At 34.4% G+C, this 19,003-nt stretch overlaps 1 protein-coding gene across 1 annotated transcript in view; it reads left to right on the forward strand.

The window, feature by feature from the left end:
• Positions 1-12,730: 12,730 nt before the first annotated feature.
• The window catches only part of LOC123317040 (hornerin-like), a 39,523-nt gene continuing 33,250 nt past the window's right edge, over positions 12,731-19,003 (forward strand). The window contains exon 1 of the mRNA XM_044903391.1: positions 12,731-12,897. The gene's annotated coding sequence lies outside the window, so the exon portion shown is untranslated. The remainder of the gene's footprint in view (positions 12,898-19,003) is intronic.

Raw genomic sequence — 19,003 nt, forward strand, 5'->3', positions numbered from 1 at the left:
GACGTTGTTGCGTTTGTTCAAGCTGTTTAATGTGTCGTCTGTAGGGCGTCCAGCTTTCGCTTCCGTAAAGAAGCGTTGGGAGGACGACTGCTTTGTAAACAGCTGTCTTGGTCGTCAGATTGAGGTCGTGATTTTGAAACACTCTAACCTTTAGCTTCCAGAATGCCCGTGATGCTGAATTCATACGGTTGTGTATTTCCGTGTCCAGGTTAGCCCTAGTACCTAGTATTTATGAAGCTTCCCAAGTATTTGAACTGCTTGACCTGTTCTAGAGTTTCATCCTCCAGGCTGATATCTGTTTGAAGGCTTTCTGGCGGACATACCAGGATTTTGGCTTTGTCGATATTGAGTCTGAGGATCTGTAGATCCTCTGAGCTGAGATTCATTAGGAGCGTAAAACCAGTGGAGTTTCCAGGAGTGAGGGGGAATTTTATATTTGACATTCTGTGTTTGATGATTTTTTAACTGACCCCATCTTTTCGGGAACTTTTCGAAGGTTCGCAGATCTAAATTTGATACATATTTCAAAAGAGCAACCCCACTGGAACTCTTTGCATGAACCCCTTTTTCCATTTTGACACCTCCCGGACCACAAAAATGGTGAGCAACATGGCTGCCTATGATCCGATCATATGATCTACTGACAGCAGACGTCAATGTCATTTTGTTTGAATTGTTTCAAGTGAATTTGTCCTGAAAGGTTAATCTGCATCAGTTTAGGGTGGATTTCCTAGCTTACCAGGAGTGCTTCTCTGTAGATTTTGTTTGAATTCCAAGATGGCACCGGCTTTCAAACAGAACGTCGTCCATAGCGCTCTACGCACATTCTCATGCATCATTCAAATATTTTATCAAACGTAAAATCAGGACGATAGCCAATTAAAATTACACTTTATTCCAACAGTTCTCCGAATGACCGGCGTCCCGCTGTTTTTATATCCACCGTTTCGCGAAATTTTTAACGTAAATTCTAGGTAATTCCGTAAGGTGAAAGATGGACTATTAAGGCGCGTTCGGAAGGTACGCTGTAGTAGTTTGATTTACATCGGGTCGAACCCTGGGGCTCTGGTCTAGTGTCAAAGATCGTAAATGATGAACCTCTGCGGATCTGACTCATTTTAATAAACACGATTCTGCACGGGTACTTGGAGATTAATAAATAAAGGCTGGTCAAACTGCGGCCGGCTAATGAATTCTTCTTGTAGGTCGTTTGTTTTTGTCGAAAATTCATTGGTTTTATCGGAGGTTCGTAGGTGAACCGGGATGAACTCGGATGTATCACAGAATTAAGCATGTAACTGTACCGAAAACGAGTTAATGTTCTGTGGCTCCAGGGGTACCTCTACTACGCCTTTTAATGGTGGGCCTGTATCGGATGATTAAAATGTTTTCAATATGAATTTGCACTTTATGTTTCGCGATAGGTGGGTTATCAAGGCCATTTTTAAGGCTGTCACGCTCTTTCGGCGTATTTTAAGTAGTTTTTACTTTAGTTCTTTGAATTTTTGGAATTTTTATGGTCTTTAATGGTCATAATGAGAAATCTGGAAGACGTGGGTGATATCTTGTGTTCGAAAAAGATTAATCAAATGATAGAAAAACTATGTTCCAAAATAAATTTCATTCGATGAAACCGTTTGTGAGATAGAACTAAAAATAATATTTTTTATGGTTTTTCAACAGCCTGTATCTTTCAAACCGAGCCGTTACTATGGATGAGACTTGGGTACATTTCTACGATCCAGAAACAAAGCAACAATCGATGGAATGGCGATACTCTGGTTCTCCAAGACCTAAGAAGTTTCGTGTCCAAAAATCTGCTGGAAAAGTTCTTGCTTCAGTTTTTTGGGATTGCCATGGAGTCATGAATTGATTTTTTGGATAAGGGTAGAACAATAACCAGAGTTTACTATTCGACATTACTGACCACTCTACGGGAAAAAATTAAAGAGAAAAGACGCGGAAAGCTATCCAAAGGTGTTTTGTTTTTGCAGGACAACGCCCCTGCACACAAATCTCATGTTGCCATGCAAAAAATTCGTGATTTAGGGTTTGAATTACTAGAACACCCCTCTTATTCACCAGATTTGGTTCCATCCGACTATCATCTCTTTCCTCAACTGAAAAAAAATTTTAAAGGTCGTAAATTTTCTTCCAACGAGGAGGTAATAAAAGCTGTGGAGGTCTGGTTTGCAGAGCAAGAAGAAACATTTTTTTTCAAAGATCTAGAGACGTTGCAGGTTCGCTGTGATAAATGTATCCAATTAAGAGAAGAATATGTTGAGTAATAAAATATTTTGACATTTAAATTTTGTTTGGTTCTATAGTAGGCTAAGAATTTTTCAATATATCCTCGTACATACTGAAAACATTTACACGATTAATTTGACCTTGTAAAATTCCCATATTTTCAACAAGACGATTATTACAGACCCAAGCAAAGGCTTAATGAAGTATAAAAAATCATAATGCCAAAATTCCACCGTACAACCATTTAAAACTCGCGTTTCGTACTTAAAAAAAGACGATCCTTAATCCTCCCATAACTCCTTAACTTAACGATCTTTACGATAGCCGTAATACTGATAAATAAGTAGGACGTTTGTCTTTTTCGAAGGTGTAAATGCAGTTTGGGAATCTCCATGCGCATACCCCAAAACAGGTTCAGGGATTCACCGTTAAATCTGCATTGTGCCCTCGATTACGTAATATAAGTGCATACAAAAAGGGGCCCGAAATTTTAGCTATCCTCGCCTCTACTTTTTGCCAAATCATGATGCTGGAGAATGCAGTCAATAGGGAACTTGAAGTTTGTTATTGTTTTCTTTGGAAACTCGTTTGATTGCAGGTGAACGGTTTATCTGAAGTGAAGCCTGCTTCAGCATCTAAAAGAAGAGAAATAAATTGAAAATATGCCCGATTACAATGATAACATTTGTAACGGAATATTGAGTCTGAAGAGTACATGATCCACCTCATGAAATCATGTTGAAATTCATTTAAAGTAAAAGAAGTTAGTCACAATTATAAAGCACCCATTCTTATTGAAACTTGAAAGACCAATAATAGAAAAACTATTAGATTATTAGGTATATAAAAAGACAAACGGAGTTGCATTAAACATCTGAAATTCTTGAAGAACCTAACATATACTGCCTCGTATTCCAGTATCAATTAGTACCTGTAGAATGCTATTCATGCAGGAGATGCCTAGCTGTTTAATTGCCAACATAAACTATAAAAAGGGGTGACTGCATTTCACATTAACGATTTAAAGTTTAAAGGAATCCGTGAAGGGTTATTGAAATGCAAATGTTCATGCTACAATTAATTACCCTCCAATTCATAACTTATACTTGAAAAAAATTAATTTCATTACGTTTATTCTGTATATCTCAATATTAGTCAGGATTGAGATAAATTCTCTCACATTCCTCTGTGAAATCAAACTGCTAGTAAAAAAGCAATCAACAATTCAAGAACATCTTCACTGTTCACTTTTGAAGTGGACTAACGTGTCAACTAGCACAGCTACCCTATATGGAATGAAAAATTTCATGATATTGCGAAAACCAATGATTCTATAAAAAGTTACAGAAAGGTAGACATAGACGGATGAAACCTGAAACGATGGTGTAAGCTGTCCTTTCAATTATTCATACGTCTAGTAAGAATAATCAGATTTCAACCTTCTTCATCGTTGATTGTGCCTAGATACTCTGCCAAATTGTTCCTAAGGAAAAATTCTACCTTCTCTGGTAGCTACGGAAGTTCATACGAAATCATTTTGAGCCACATCAAAATTTAAAAGGTCCCACTGTTGTTTTAGTCCTGTTTTCAGAGATACCATGTTTTTTCACGTTTTTCACCCAAACCTGCTCAATCGGATTGAGATCTGGACTTCTTTCTGGCCATTCCATTCGAGAGACTTCAACCTCTGGGTACTGAACGATGCGCGCACGATGGGGTCTGGCATTATCGTCCATAAAAATGAAATTTTCACCAATGTATGGGGCAAATGGCACTACATGCTCTTCAAGAATGTTCCTTATATACTTATCAGCATTCATAGCTCCATTATCAACGACCACTTGGTCTGTGCGAGCAGTCAAAGATATTCCACCCCATACCATAATCGATCCTCCCCCGACACCAGTAGTATTCAGGAAATTGCACTGAGCATATCTTTCATGTGGACGTCTGTACACAAGGGAACGTCGATCACAATGGTAGAGGCAGAATCTAGACTCATCTGTGAAGAGAACTCTCTCCCAATCGGCCTCTTCCCAATGGATATGCTCTCTCGCAAAATTCAAACGCGCCCTTCGATGGGCTGGGGTAAGAGCTGGGCCTCTTGCCGCGACACAAGGCCTTAAATCATATTCTCTGAGGCAATTTCTTATTGTCCGAGTGCTAATTTGCACCTCATGAGTTTGCTCAAGCTGAATTTGAAGGAGGCGAGCGATTGCAAACCGTTGTCTCAACGAAGAAACTCTCAACTAACGTTCTTGAATGGCAGTTGTTACCCGTGGTCTACCCTGTCCTGGTCTTCGGACATTCATACCTGTCTCCCTGAATCGCTACAACATTCTGGACACACTTGTATGGGAAACTCCAAACCTTTCTGCAATTCTTGTATATGTCCACCCTTCTTCTCGCAAAACTACCGCTTGGGCACATTCCTCTTGGGTCAAATTGCGTGTTTCGCGTTGCATAGCGATCGAGTGTAGAAAATCAAACGAAAGAAAAACTATTGATCACTAGAATTGATCGAGAACAACTGATTTTAGAATGGAGCCAATACATTCAAAATCTGATAATATCATCTTTTTTGATTCCTGCTGGGTAAAAACATCTGTATTGAAGAAAACCGTTGAAAGTGGATAACATATGCATGCATAATTCTGATAAAAATAATTATCATTGAGAACACCTTCAGTTGTAGAATAAATTTGAGATATCCATAATGTGCGTTAATTTTTTTGCCCAGTGTATTTTCGGATGAAGAATCACCTCCTGTATGTTGCTGCATCTTTAGTGAATATACCCTGCATCCATACTTATGTTTTCGATTGATATCCAAAAACTGCTTCTCGGTTTATGTAAATTAATAGGGCAAGGATGAGAAAAAACTTTCAATAAGAATTTTAAGAACAATCTATTGGTTACATTTCCCAACTTTTTCGGAATAAATTAACAGATTTCTGTGAAATCAATGAAAATCCATTTCCACACTATTGAATAAACATTTAAGACAATTAATCCAACTATTGTTGCGTACCAGCTTTCCTGATGGCTCCACTTTCTCCAGATCTGAAAACCGAGTAGATTTCCTTCGGGATAACATCGAATCTAGAGAAGAATATTAGGCTAATACATTTTATGGTTTGGAAAGAAAGATACTCAACAATTGTGTGACAGCAATCAAACGTAACGTTAGGCATTAAAGTTAGGAAACAACTTTTCATCATTGATTATTATCGATTGTTCGCTTCCTCGTCTAGAAGTCTTAAATAAATATTTTGTAACAGTCCCTATCATGACAGATCTTGTTCTCGACAATGGTAACTGATCGAATGATGAGAATGACCTCAAATAGGTGATGGTTAGATTCATCTGCAGACGTTGCAGGCTTTGTTGTTTAACACAACAGATGAATTGTCTTGTAACCGAGATATCAATGGGTCTGAATCCAAACACTCAGGTTAAAGTCCACAATTTTTCCAGTCTGATATGGCATATTTGGAAAAAAAATTATAATTTGCAAACTGAAAGGGACTGAAGGAAAAGCGTTTAATTAGAAAGCATATAGGATATCCCAATTTGCTTGATTTTGACTAGATTAAACCGAATTGTTACTATGAATGACACTTGGCTAAATTTCTACGATCCAGAAACAAAGCAATAATCGATGGAATGGCGACACTCTGGTTCTCCAAGACCTAAGAAGTTTCGTGTCCAAAAATCTGCTGGAAAAGTTCTTGCTTCAGTTTTTTGGGATTGCCATGGAGTATTCATGATTGATTTTTTGGATAAGAGTAGAACAATAACTGGAGATAACTATTCGACATTACTGTCCACTCTACGGGAAAAAAATTAAAGAGAAAAGAGAGCTATCCAAAAATGTTTTGTTTTTGCAGGACAACGCAACTGCACACAAATCTGATGTTGCCATGCAAAAACTTCGTGATTTAGAGTTTGAATTACTAGAACAACTTCTTATTCACCAGATTTGACTCCATCCGACTGTCATCTCGTTCCCCAACTGAAAAAAAATTTAAGAGTTCGTAAATTTTCCTCCAACGAGGAGGTAATAAAAGCTGTGGAGGTATAGTTTGCAGAGCAACAAGAAACAGTTTTTTTGAAAGGTCTAGAGACGTTGCAGGTTTGCTGTAATGAATGAATACAATTAAGAGGAGAATATGTTGAGTAATAAAATATTTTGACATTGAAATTTTGTTTTCTTCTAAAGTATAGGCTAAGAATTTTTCAATATATAACCCTTAACCTAGAAGAAACAGGTTTTGGGAGGTTCTTGAGCACAAGACTAACAAGAGTAAGCAGCCACCGTCCACCTAGGCCTTGGCATGAAAATCACCCCCTTCTATCAGAGGGGAAAAACTGGAATAGAAAAAATTGTTGCAAATTTTCTTCGCCATCCCATTACTGTTGTAACTACTACCATAGTTAACCTAAAAAATGAGCTTTTTGGAGCATTGTTTCTTGGCCATTTTTTCCTGGATTAACATTAATGTTCCCCCTCACTTTGCTATTTATTCCAGTAGGCGCTACTGCTTCAAATGATACTAAAGTGAAGGTTTCATAAGTCATCAAGTGCACCGAGGATTCTTGTACGTCCTTTGCGCTTTGATAACAGTTTATTTTCATTCAACGTATGCATCTCAACCTGTGTGATACGTCTATTGTTCATTCGGCAAAATAAACATTTTCCAACCCGTTCCCATTGTGGTACCCAGCGTACAGGTGGGTCAGGAATGCCGCATAACATTTCCATAATGAAGTTAACGATAAAATCGAAGTTTGGAGCAATAACCATGTCTCAATTCGCATTGACGAGTGGCAGATAGTAAAGCATAACGCGGGTGTCAAGTTCAGATATTAAGTCAAGTTTATGGCTGAAATAATGAGGATAAATTACAGCGTCGTTTATAAAAGCGAAAATTATCACGATATTCAGGTGTATTGCGGAGATGGGTTTAAAATTAAAAGAGTGTCCTGAGATACTACCAATTAAGATATGGTTTAGTGCCAAGTTTCTATATTCCATTCACTTTTATTTTAGCACTCGGTTGGCCATGGAAATTTGACACATTCCACTCTGTATAGTATGAAAATGTGGGGTTATGGCGCTTGTAAAAACATTTTTTGGTTTTAAATCAACGCTATGTTGCTCGTTCTACGTAAAAGTTTCTGTCATTACGTATTTTATCACAATGTCGAATCTCTTCGGAAATTATGTGACGAACATAATTGAAGTTTATACAAACTGATTGAAGGCATACCATATCCAGTTATATGCATGGAAAATACAAGAGATCAGTATAATATCATAATATGCACTAGGTTGAGGAGAGTAAATGTTCGTTATCTTCTTTGGCTAAAGTTTGAATACGTTACATATTTGTAGATTTCAAAAATATTAACCCGAAGATGAAATGCATATGTTGGAGTGGTTGGGAATGTGTATCTCCCGAAGGAATTAACAGATAATTACAAGAATGTTGAATTCTTCAATAAAAATCATCTTGCATCAATATAAGTAAACGGAATAAAATAAATCAAGATGAATTTCACCTTTGAACAAACATTTCACATGAATAAACAATTAGCAGGACAACTGGCGCGTATTTGTGGCTGTTCATCTCAATGCATTGGTATAATAATAATAATTAGGTATTTATTGGTACCTTAAGACATTTACAATGTATAGGACAAGTGAAATGAAAAATAGAAAAATCAATTTTCGGGAACTTATTCTACGATGACATTCATCGAAAATCCTGTAGTGAACTTTTCGCATTTTCACTCAAACATAAAATTCTCAAATTTCACCACTTTTTTGGGTCTCCCAATAGAAGGAAATTCGTTGTCATCCTCTTCATTCACAATCTTTCTGATTGTGGAAATATTCAGCGGAAATATAAGTCGTTTAGATTCAGATGAAACATTATACAAATTCTCTTACATTGAATATGTTCTCTACCGTCTGACGTATTGTGGATTTTAGAATATCAGGGTATAACTATTTGAATGAGCGGACCTGAATTCTAAATAGCACTTCCTGAAACCCTGTTTCTTTTTTCAAGCACTTTCGGCATTTTCGTGATAAAAATTGATATTAGTTGTGACAACGGCGTTATGACAAACTTGAGAAAATCATTTCATGGCCAACCGACTGCTAAAATAAATGTGAATGGAGTATAGTTATGGGTATCCCAAATTGCTTGGTTTTGGGCTGTTTCAGCATCAGATGGTCTGGTGTAGTGAAATATTTCACTATGATTATAATAGCTCTTGGAATATAATAAGTATGATGGGAATTCCTTGGAAAAATCAAAATTTGTTGTTTAAAAAAATTCCAATTGGCCTTCTCAGTTACTCCAAAAGTTGGTGGTCCTATCAAGGATTGATTGTGATGTAGGCATGCTGAAAATGATATTGGACACCATCCTCAGTTGCAGACAGAGATGGTATCCGGATCTGACAAATCGAAATATAGATGACGTTATACCGGACGTTGAGCCTCATTTTCAACATCTCGGCAAGACCATGCCGGCACATGGACGAGAACAAAAGAAGAACGATGCTAATCTCGGATTTATTGAATTTGAAATGGTTTGGATTCGTACCAGGTCGGCGGTATACGTTATTTCTTGTCATTGTCCCAGATTTACAACTTCCCGAGCACGTAATAAACCTATTCGCGCATCTCTTAAAGGAAAATTGTCGAAAAATATAGACAAAGACTGGTCGAAAAGCCAGCTCCAGATAATTGGTTTTATAGGAGAAAAATGTGACGGGATCATGGAAGATTTCCGGTGTTTTTGAGAGGTTATGAATATCATTTGCATATATTTCGCGAGTTCGTTGGTATAAGATCTAATTATTTCGGCTACAAGGTTTGATTTTGGTGATGTAAACAACGCTGCAGCTATTATGGTCCGTCTAAGATGATCTATCTCTTCGGTATACCGAGCAAAAATAGCCTCGAGGAAAGGCAATGCCCCCTGAAGGATAAGCAGTAATTTAACATACAGTTTGTCACGTTGATAGAGAAGAATTTTCGGAAGATAAGAAATAATTTTTAGCTCTTGAAAGGCTTGGATATATCCTCAGGAAGCAGTCAACTACCAGTCGAACTAGCTTTTTTAACCGTTCTAAAAAATTTGAAAAAATCGTAGCATTCAGCTCTTTTGACGACACTAAAACAGTTTGTTTTGAGAACCAGATGACAAATCATATCATTTATTAATAAACTCCATTCACTTTTATTTTAACACTCGGTTGATCATTGAATAATCTTCTCAAGTTTTTGTAACTAGAACGGAGTGAGGCACTCATGAAATGTCGTTAATGTCACAACTAATATCAATTAATTTTACAAAAATGCCGAAAGTGATCGACAAATAGAGAAGACAGGGTTTCAGGAAGTGCTATTAAAAGTTCAGGTCCGCTGATTCAAATAATTCCACAATCAGAAAGATTGTGAATGAAGAGGATGACAAAGAATATCCTTCTATTGAGAGACCCAAAAAAGTGGTGGCATTTAAGAATTTTATGTTTGAGTGAATTAATGCCAAAAGTTTACTACAGGATTTTCGATGAATGTCATCGTAGAATAAGTTCCCGAAAATTGATTTTTCTATTTTTCATTTGACTTGCCCTATACATTGTAAATGTCTTGAGATACCAATAAATACCTAATTATTATTATTATTTCAATGTATTAAGATAAACAGCCGCAAATACGCGCCAGTTGTCCTGTTAATTGTTTATTTGTGTGAAATTTTTGTTCAAAGGTGACTTCCTTTAATTCCTTTTACTTATATTGATGCAAGATGATTTTTGTTGAAGAATTCAACATTCTTGTAATTATCTGATAATTCCTTCGGGAGATACCCATTCCCAACATATGCATTTCATCTTCGGGTTAATATTTTTGAAATCTACAACTAATGTAACGTATTCAAACTTTAGCCAAAGAAGATAACAAACATTAACTCTCCTCAAGCAAGTCATATTATGATACTATACTGATCTCTTGTATTTTCCATGCAAATAACTGGATTTTGTATGCCTTCAATCAGTTTGTATAAACTTCAATTATGTTCGTCACATATTTTCCGGAGAGATTCGACATTGTGATAAAAGACGTAATAACAAAACCTTTTACGTAGAACGGGCAACATAGCGTTGATTTAAAACCCAAAAATGTTTTGACAAACTTCATAACCCCACATTTTCGTACAGAGTACAGAGTGAAATGTGTCGAATTTCCATGGTCAACCGACTGCTAAAATAAAAGTGAATGTAGTATAGTAGTTCATAAATAATTATGTTCTTCCCCTTTTAGAAGTACCTACTGTTTCATGTCCAAAGCGTTTCGTTTGGTCAGGATTAACTCTATTCCGATTCCAAGCAGCACACGCTGGCATGGGTTTAAAGAACTCCCAGAGCTCACAAGTCCCTCTATTTACATGAATTTCGCGTAAAGATAGGATCTCCCTATACGAGAAATCAAAACTGGTTCGGGAAGAACCATTGTATTACTCCGTTTCTGTATACCTCTAGAATGTACGTCGACTCTTCTAAGTTCATCCAGAAGTGACCATATGAAAAATCATCTGTAAGAGGTTGCTTGAAGTGACAGTTTGAAATATGATGATACGGACGTTCAATACTGATTTTACATCTGATAACGCTGTAGGGGCCCCCATTGAAATTCATGTCTTCCCAATATTATTTGGACGTTCAATTTTTCTTGTGGGACATCTTTCTCCATCTACCAGCTACCGATCTTTTGTTCTCTGTAATATAATCCGGCAGATATAAAATGAAGAATCTGAATTTAGGAGTTGTGCAATTTCATTACAGCAAGAAAAAAATAGTAATTTATTGATGTCCTACCTTTTAAAATCTGTTTTTTATATCGGAGAAGTGGGCAATACAAAAAATAGGTAATTGAATAGAATTCTCACATCAAAGATGAAAGATGAGAAGTATCAAGTAGTCGAATTTCCCAAATAGCTATAGCAAAACAAGTTATAAAAAGCAATGAAGCAGTTTTAATCAAAATAATTGTAACTGGTTTAGTTTGGATTCCCATGAGAGAAAATAATCGAATAATGAAGAAAATAAAACAAATAACAGAATAAAAGAAGTGGACACTAAAGAGAAATAAATAATATGAGAAGAAACTTGCATAATTTATTTGATATAAAGAATACTGTTTATTATACTCCTCACAGTAATATGTTGAATCAGTGGAATCAATCAGTGGGTATTTTACAGAAACATTGGTTCATAAAAATGGAATACGAATATTGATTTATTGATGAAAATCTTTCACTTCGACAAGAATACTTTTTTTGAATTAGTGTTGTTCATACAAACGTATGTACAGGGTGTAACATGAGGAAACCCGTTACTCTTAGCAAGAAAAACAGGAGACCTTATTTGTTCAAAATAAATCAAGCTGTAAACATTAATTTTTCAATGGTATAACATGAATAAGAAGAAAAGCTCTGTGCGAAATGAATTTTGGGTGTGGATTTTCATAGAATATGCACAATTTGATTTCTGTCAGTTTCTGATCTCTAAAAACAAAATCAAAAACTGATTATCGAGTGCCATCTTCATATAGCTGTGTATAAGCAGGTAGCAGGTGCTTTTCAAAAAAATCATATAGAAGAACACACTATTTTTAGTGTACAATTGAAGTAATGAAAAGGATATTTTTGATTCAATTTACAACACTTATGAAATGCCAAATACGTATTAATTCAGATATTCAAGGTTCCTTCAAATTAATAGTGAAAATAATCCATTTTTCATGAAGAAAAAAAGCAATACATGGAAGAAAATTGTACTTTTTCAAAATTGAAATGGATAAAATGTTCCAATTGAAAAAAAAGTTTAAAAATAAAAAATCTTTCATTATTCTCATTTGGTACTTGGGCACTCAAGTCGAATTTTTTAATTTTATTTCATGGAAAGTTGGTCCAAATATGCGTTCCAAATCCAACCTTCTCTACTTCTTGCAATTTCTGAGAATTAATAGGTAAGTACCAGAAGTAACTGTGGCGTACCAAGACCTCAATTTTCAACATCTTTAATCATCAGGATATTCGAGTTAATACTTCAAGTATTTTCAACGCAAAATACCCAAAGTACCACAAGCACAACGATGATGCAGTACCTATGGTACTTCAGAGTACCTATGGTACTTCGGTACTTCGAAAAGATTTTCGAAGGTACCTCGACATTGACTCGGCCAGGTCTTTCCGCACCGGCAAAACAGAACAAAATGTCTCGCTGGTACTTCGGTACCATTTTCCGAGGCAAATACGTCACACGCACGCATCCATTGCGGTGTATCATCTTCGGTGGCTCTTCATTTCGCGAATCTGAAGAATTGTTTCACGGGTGGTGGGGGATTATAAGTAAAGCGAGCGCCTTTGGGCGTCCAAGTCATGCGAAAAGAGCCGTCGTGACATTTAGCAAAAACGGGGCCCTAAAAAAAAGTGGTGCGAAACTTAGCTTCTCATTGCTTGTGTGAAGGAAGGCCAAGGGAGTGATTGCTGCGAGAATTTTCGTGTGAAAATTTTGCTAGCAGATCCGAAGAGTGCAGAAAGAGAGTTACCCTTATTTCGGGGGGTAAGTACTGAAAAAACAATTTTTTACTTCTTGCAAAAAATCCTCATGATTTATTTAATCCGAATTTTTTTAATATTACTTGAAAATATTATTTGGAATTATTATGGAAAAATTAATATTTTTCGTTACCTGTAGAAAAAATTCCAATTAATTTTCAATACCCCATTTCCTTCTTGAGAAACAACATATCACACAAGAAAAAATTGATTAAACTGCAAGAAATATAAAAAGAGAGATATTTTTATCGAGAAAAACATAAAACATGTTTTTCTTTGTTGTATAGCCGACATGACCACAGAAAAAATACAAGGAATTATTAAATTTAAAAAAAATACGGTTAAATTCGTTATAATTCAAATTCACTTGATCATAGACAAATTCGTTCGCAAACAACGAAAAAATTAACGAAAATAATGAGTGATTTATTCAATAAATTATGGAAAAATCACCCAAAAATCAATGAATTTGAATACGACTCATACGAATAGAATGGCAATAAAAATATTATTTTCTTCTTGAAAAAAAAAATTTTTCAACAGAGAAATGAAACAGAAAATGTTTTTCAAATGAAATTATAGTATGTGTTTTCATAACAATGCCGAGATTTAAAAAAATGTCTGTGTCTCATTTGAAAAGATCAAAATTTGTTTCGCAGAGACTTTTTTTTATTCATAATTAGCATTGAAAAATCAATATTTAATAGCTTGATTCGTTTTGAACAAATGATTTTTCTTCTTTCTTTTTCTTGGTAAACGTAACAGATTTTGAGAAAAAAAAATTCTCAACAGTCGTATAGATTGGGATTATCCTCGAACTTAAATTCAGTAGGCATATATTATGCTGAAATTATATTTTTTTATTTCTTTTCCGCTCCCATAGAATGTCTGCTCAATTTTACTTTTCTCAATCTTCTGGTATTGAGAAAAAAAATGAAAATCACTTTTCAGATGCCTTCTTTAGTTCAAAGAAAAATTCATATAAAAGACGCCCACTATTTTTTGACAAGATAACGCAACGGTTCATTTACCCTCTGTATATTATTCTAGTCATTATTTCTGTATCCAGCTTTCCGAAAATTGCCATGAAATTAAAAAGAATTAACTCAATTTTCATTACCTCATCATGTACTATTCTAATTCTTCTTTGTATCTTCCTGAAGTTCCTAGGATTTTTATTCAATTGTTCAAATTTGAATTGGTATCAAAAAGAAAAGATAGCATTGAAATACATATTTCCAGAATTTAAAAAAAAATGTTTTCCGTTGTTGATAAAAATTTTATGAAATAACCACACAATCTAAGGACATACTATTATTCAAATATCAAATTTAACAAAGAACGATCTTTGTTGGATGTAACTCGATCATTATATATCGAATTTGGTATTTTTTTCAAGGATCGATTGTGGTTTTTATCATACTCAATGACTGTGAATATTCGGCTTGTAATGTGAATGAAATTCAAATATTGTGTTTCAATGATGATTCAAGAAAAAGCACCTTATCGGAATAGATTAATCAATGAATAGTTTCAGCTGCGTCTAGCTTTAATATCAGTTATCAATATGTATACAATCAATTTATAAATACGTTCATTATCAGCCAGATGGTCCACTTGTATAACTCAGACAGATCGAAGTTTTTGATTAACTGACACTTATCTGACACTTTTAAAATCATTATCGAACATTTTTAACCAGTCATATGATAAGAAGAATAGTTTTTACCAGTACTTCTGGTCTAGTGACTTCTAGGAATAGATGAACTTTTAAGGTGTGAGACCCTAACTTGGAAAAAATTCAGTTAATCAAATAATACAAATAAAATACCAATTCGAAATCGAATCAAACATAATTCAGACAATTATTGAATATTCAAACTAGCAATAATCGAATAAAAAATAAGGAATAACACAAATTATTTTTATACCTACATTGAAACGAGAACAATGATAGCAAATAGATCCGAAACATACCTACAATGTCTTCTCTTTCATCTCACATATAAAAGGAGGCGTCAATATAAACTAAACGGACTGATTAACATAACAAAATTCTTTTTCCAACTCCGGAGAAAGACCAGACAAATTTCCTTAATTCTAAACTTACACGCTGTAAAATTAATGCAAATCGTCGGTAAACAAACCATTACGTACCCTCGTAAATCAGGAAAACCGAATAAATATCACAGAATAATAACGATAAAACCTAACTGTGCCAAAAATCCAGTTTCTTTTTATTCCGTTTTTGAGAAAAGCCGTAAATTCCAGACGTCATGTGTCGAAATTAAAAGCCCAAGTGAAAATTAACCGTTCAAAGTCAGGGTTATCTACCTATTTCGTTACTACCGTTATAATGGCACTGGTCTCTCCGACTGATGACTTTATTTTTTTTTATTGTTGGGCAAAATGTAAGAACTCGTATTTGGTGATTCAGAAGAGGACAGGCTTTGGATCTGCACAAACAACGGTCATCTGGAGGCGCACCTCTATCTTCCCATGTTTATTATAATTTGATGCTAATGTTTTGATCTGAATCAATTTTATTTTTAACACTTCTGGGAATTGATAGTGGTGAGGATTTCATGCTGATTTCCATTGAGATTGTGAATATTTCATAATATTTCTGTGGTGGTAGTAGCTACATGCTCATTTCAAATACCGAAAAAGCCAATTTAAGATCACCAGGTTTGAATTTATTGAAATTGAAAAAGAAATCAGTAAAATGAATTAATTTCGAATGATTTCTATCGTCAATATTTTGTGTTAACCATATCAACTAAACAAGCTTTTAGCTTTAACCAAAAAATAAATAAAATGATGAATAAATTCATGAAAAATTAAGAAAATAAAAATTGTAAAAATTAAAAAAAGTATTATATTTTTAAAAGTAATAAGTTTTTCAGATAATGTATGCATTTCAAAATTTATTCCACAATTAACTAAATTTCTGACATCTTTATTGTAAATTAACCTGAACTTATAATGAAACATTCATTTAAAATAAAAAAAAATTGAGATTGCAAAAGGATATTTAAATTTTTTTGGATTCTCAGAAAATTTTCGGCTCATTTTGAATTTATGTTGACGCTCACAGTTTTTCCAAGAATCAATTATCAAAAATAATGGTTTGATGCCATTTTTGGGTGAAGATACAGGAAATTAAACATGTGTCTCATAAAAATTCTAGCCTATCCTTGAAAGTGCACGGAACAAATTTGTCGCTCATGATTTTGTCGAATATTCCAACAAAGACATATTCACAATTATCCACACTTGTTCGCAAAAACTCCCTTTGTACTTGAACAATAAATTACCTAAGGCGGTTCTTCCTCTTTGAAAGTCAATTTGCATGTCGAAAACTGGGGTGATATAAAAAGTGGATAATCTTTTATCGAAGGACCAAACGTTCTAATGGCGATATGAAATTATAATTGGGTAATGTTAATTTTCTAGGTCTGAATAACGATTAATATAAAAAAGCTATTGTTCAAGAATAGTAAGAGCCGATCATTGTTATCACCTTTGGTTTCAAATCACCTTCTAGGAATTCTATTATAATGGTTGATGAACGAATTGTTTCGTTAAAACGGAAATAGACTCATCCACAGCAATAAAATCGAACATATGTTGATCATTCTCAAGATATTTAATTAAATGTACTTAAATTATTCAATAATAACATACGAAGAACAATTTGCTCCATTGGAAGATGATTCAGGTCCATTTTGGTACTTAGCTTACGTAATGTTCCATATTCGAATCTGAATTTGGTTGAGGTACCTTGAATTTAAATTCATATTTTAGTTCTCTATTGACGTAATTGATTTTTTATATATTAAGTTCATAGATAGATGATGAGATTTGGCTATTAAATTGAAATAAAAAATTCACCTTCAACAAATAACTAATTGGTACAAGGTTCGGTTATTGAAAAATAAAATTTGGAAAATGTTTTCACAAAGGTGAAAAAATAAGCCTCAATATATTTCGTTCATTCTTCAAACTATAAATTAAAAAAATTAATATTACTCATCTACAATAAATTATAGTCTAAAGTAATACTCAGACTTTCTTCGTATGAATTCACAGAGAAAAGTTATAAATTATTGTTATTTTCATCAGATAGAAGAAATTATTTTTTCTCAAGTATTCCTTCCAATTTTCAGTATTTGATAACGAGTACATATTTTTTCGAAATTACATGCGAATTGTTTCTTTCAATCCTCCAATTTGTGAGGAAGTTAACCCTCCTTGATTTGATATATCTCACATTTGTTTCGATACCAGAAAAAACTGCACGTAGAGTCCAGTTCGTTAAATCAGAGAACTACTTCGTTAAAAGAAGAATGAAGCGTAAAAAGAAATTTATTCTCCTGGTTTTGACAGAATAAGGATGCCGACGTATTCGTTATTTCGGTATATTTATCGTCAACTCTGTATGAAATCGAAGATTGATCTGCTTCACAGCGATAATACGAAAACGTCTCAATAATAAAGAAGAATTTATTCAATTAGTTCAGGGGGACAAATTCTAATATCGAATTCAAAATCGTATGGCTTCAACACTTGTTGTTACAACCCCAAATCCTATATTTTCAATAGGAAAGATGGTCTAAGTGATACCTTAATTGAAGTCCTTTTTATTCTGAGTACAGCACATGTAATTTCTTTCCATTCCTTCTATTTGTTTTTGGAATATTCAAATTCAAATTTTTGGTTTGGTGGACCGAATGAAAAGAAATTAAATATGCCGAACTCAGGATAAGAAGACCTTTCGTATTTTCCTGCAAAATTTCTTCTTCAAAGTTTCACGAACTTGTGAGAATTGTTTCTTTCAATCCTCAAATTTGTGAGGAAGTTAACCATTCTTGATTTGACATCTCTCGCATTTGTTTCGATACCAGAAAAAACTTCACGTACAGTCCAGTTCGTTAAATCAGAGAACTACTTCGTTAAAAGAAGAACGAAGCGTAAAAAGAAATTTATTCTCCTGGTTTTGACAGAATAAGGACGCCGACGTATTCGTTATTTCGGTATATTTATCGTCAACTCTGTATGAAATCGAAGATTGATCTGCTTCACAGCGATAATACGAAAACGTCTCAATAATGAAGAAGAATTTATTCAATTAGTTCGGGGGGACAAATACTAATATCGAATTCAAAATCGTATGGCTTCAACACTCGTTGTTACAACCCCAAATCCTATATTTTCAATAGGAAAGATGGTCTAAGTGATACCTTAATTGAAGTCCTTTTTATTCTGAGTACAGCACATGTAATTTCTTTCCATTCCTTCTATTTGTTTTTGGAATATTCAAATTCAAATTTTTGGTTTGGTGGACCGAATGAAAAGAAATTAAATATGCTGAACTCAGGATAAGAAGACCTTTCGTATTTTCGTGCAAAATTTCTTCTTCAAAGTTTCACGAACTTGTGAGAGACAGCTTTCGTGAAACTTTCATTCCTTCCAAATATTATATTGAATATAACTTTTTTCCTCCAAAATGATGGTTTTATTACTGCATGATCGTTTTTCTTGGCATATACTCATGCCAAGCAAAAGTGTTGATGTGGTTCATATTAATATCTGTGTCTGCAGCCGCAGCAAATCTATAACTTTCGTTTTCGATCGTCTGGGATAGATGTTAACTCGGCACAAATAGATTAACTGTTGGCTCGCCTGGTATTCCATTCATGAGTTGGGCATGGTCGTCGGTAGTAGATAAATCCTTGAATATTATCTTCTACCACCTGTTGTCGGATTATTATGTGAGAACGATGTGTCAAGTCATTCAAGTTCAATGCTGCTGATATAACGCGACCTACAAACTTAACGACGTCTTTCTGTTCTTACGACACCTGAACGTTCGATCTTTAAATGGCTATTATCTCCACAAGTTGAGGTTTTATGAGCTCTTAAGTGAATGGGCTGCTATCAAGAGAGTTAAGATTGCAATGAAATCAATTGCTGATAGGTCTTCATTTGTAACGACATATGTCTGGGGATCTTTGCAAAAAAACTGCGAATTTATCGAAATATTTCAACTTTTGCAAATCCCATCTAACCTAACCTCACTAAAACCAAACCTTATCTAAACTAACCTA

This window comes from Coccinella septempunctata, chromosome 7, assembly GCF_907165205.1.
Source record: "Coccinella septempunctata chromosome 7, icCocSept1.1, whole genome shotgun sequence".
NCBI lineage: Eukaryota > Metazoa > Arthropoda > Insecta > Coleoptera > Coccinellidae > Coccinella > Coccinella septempunctata.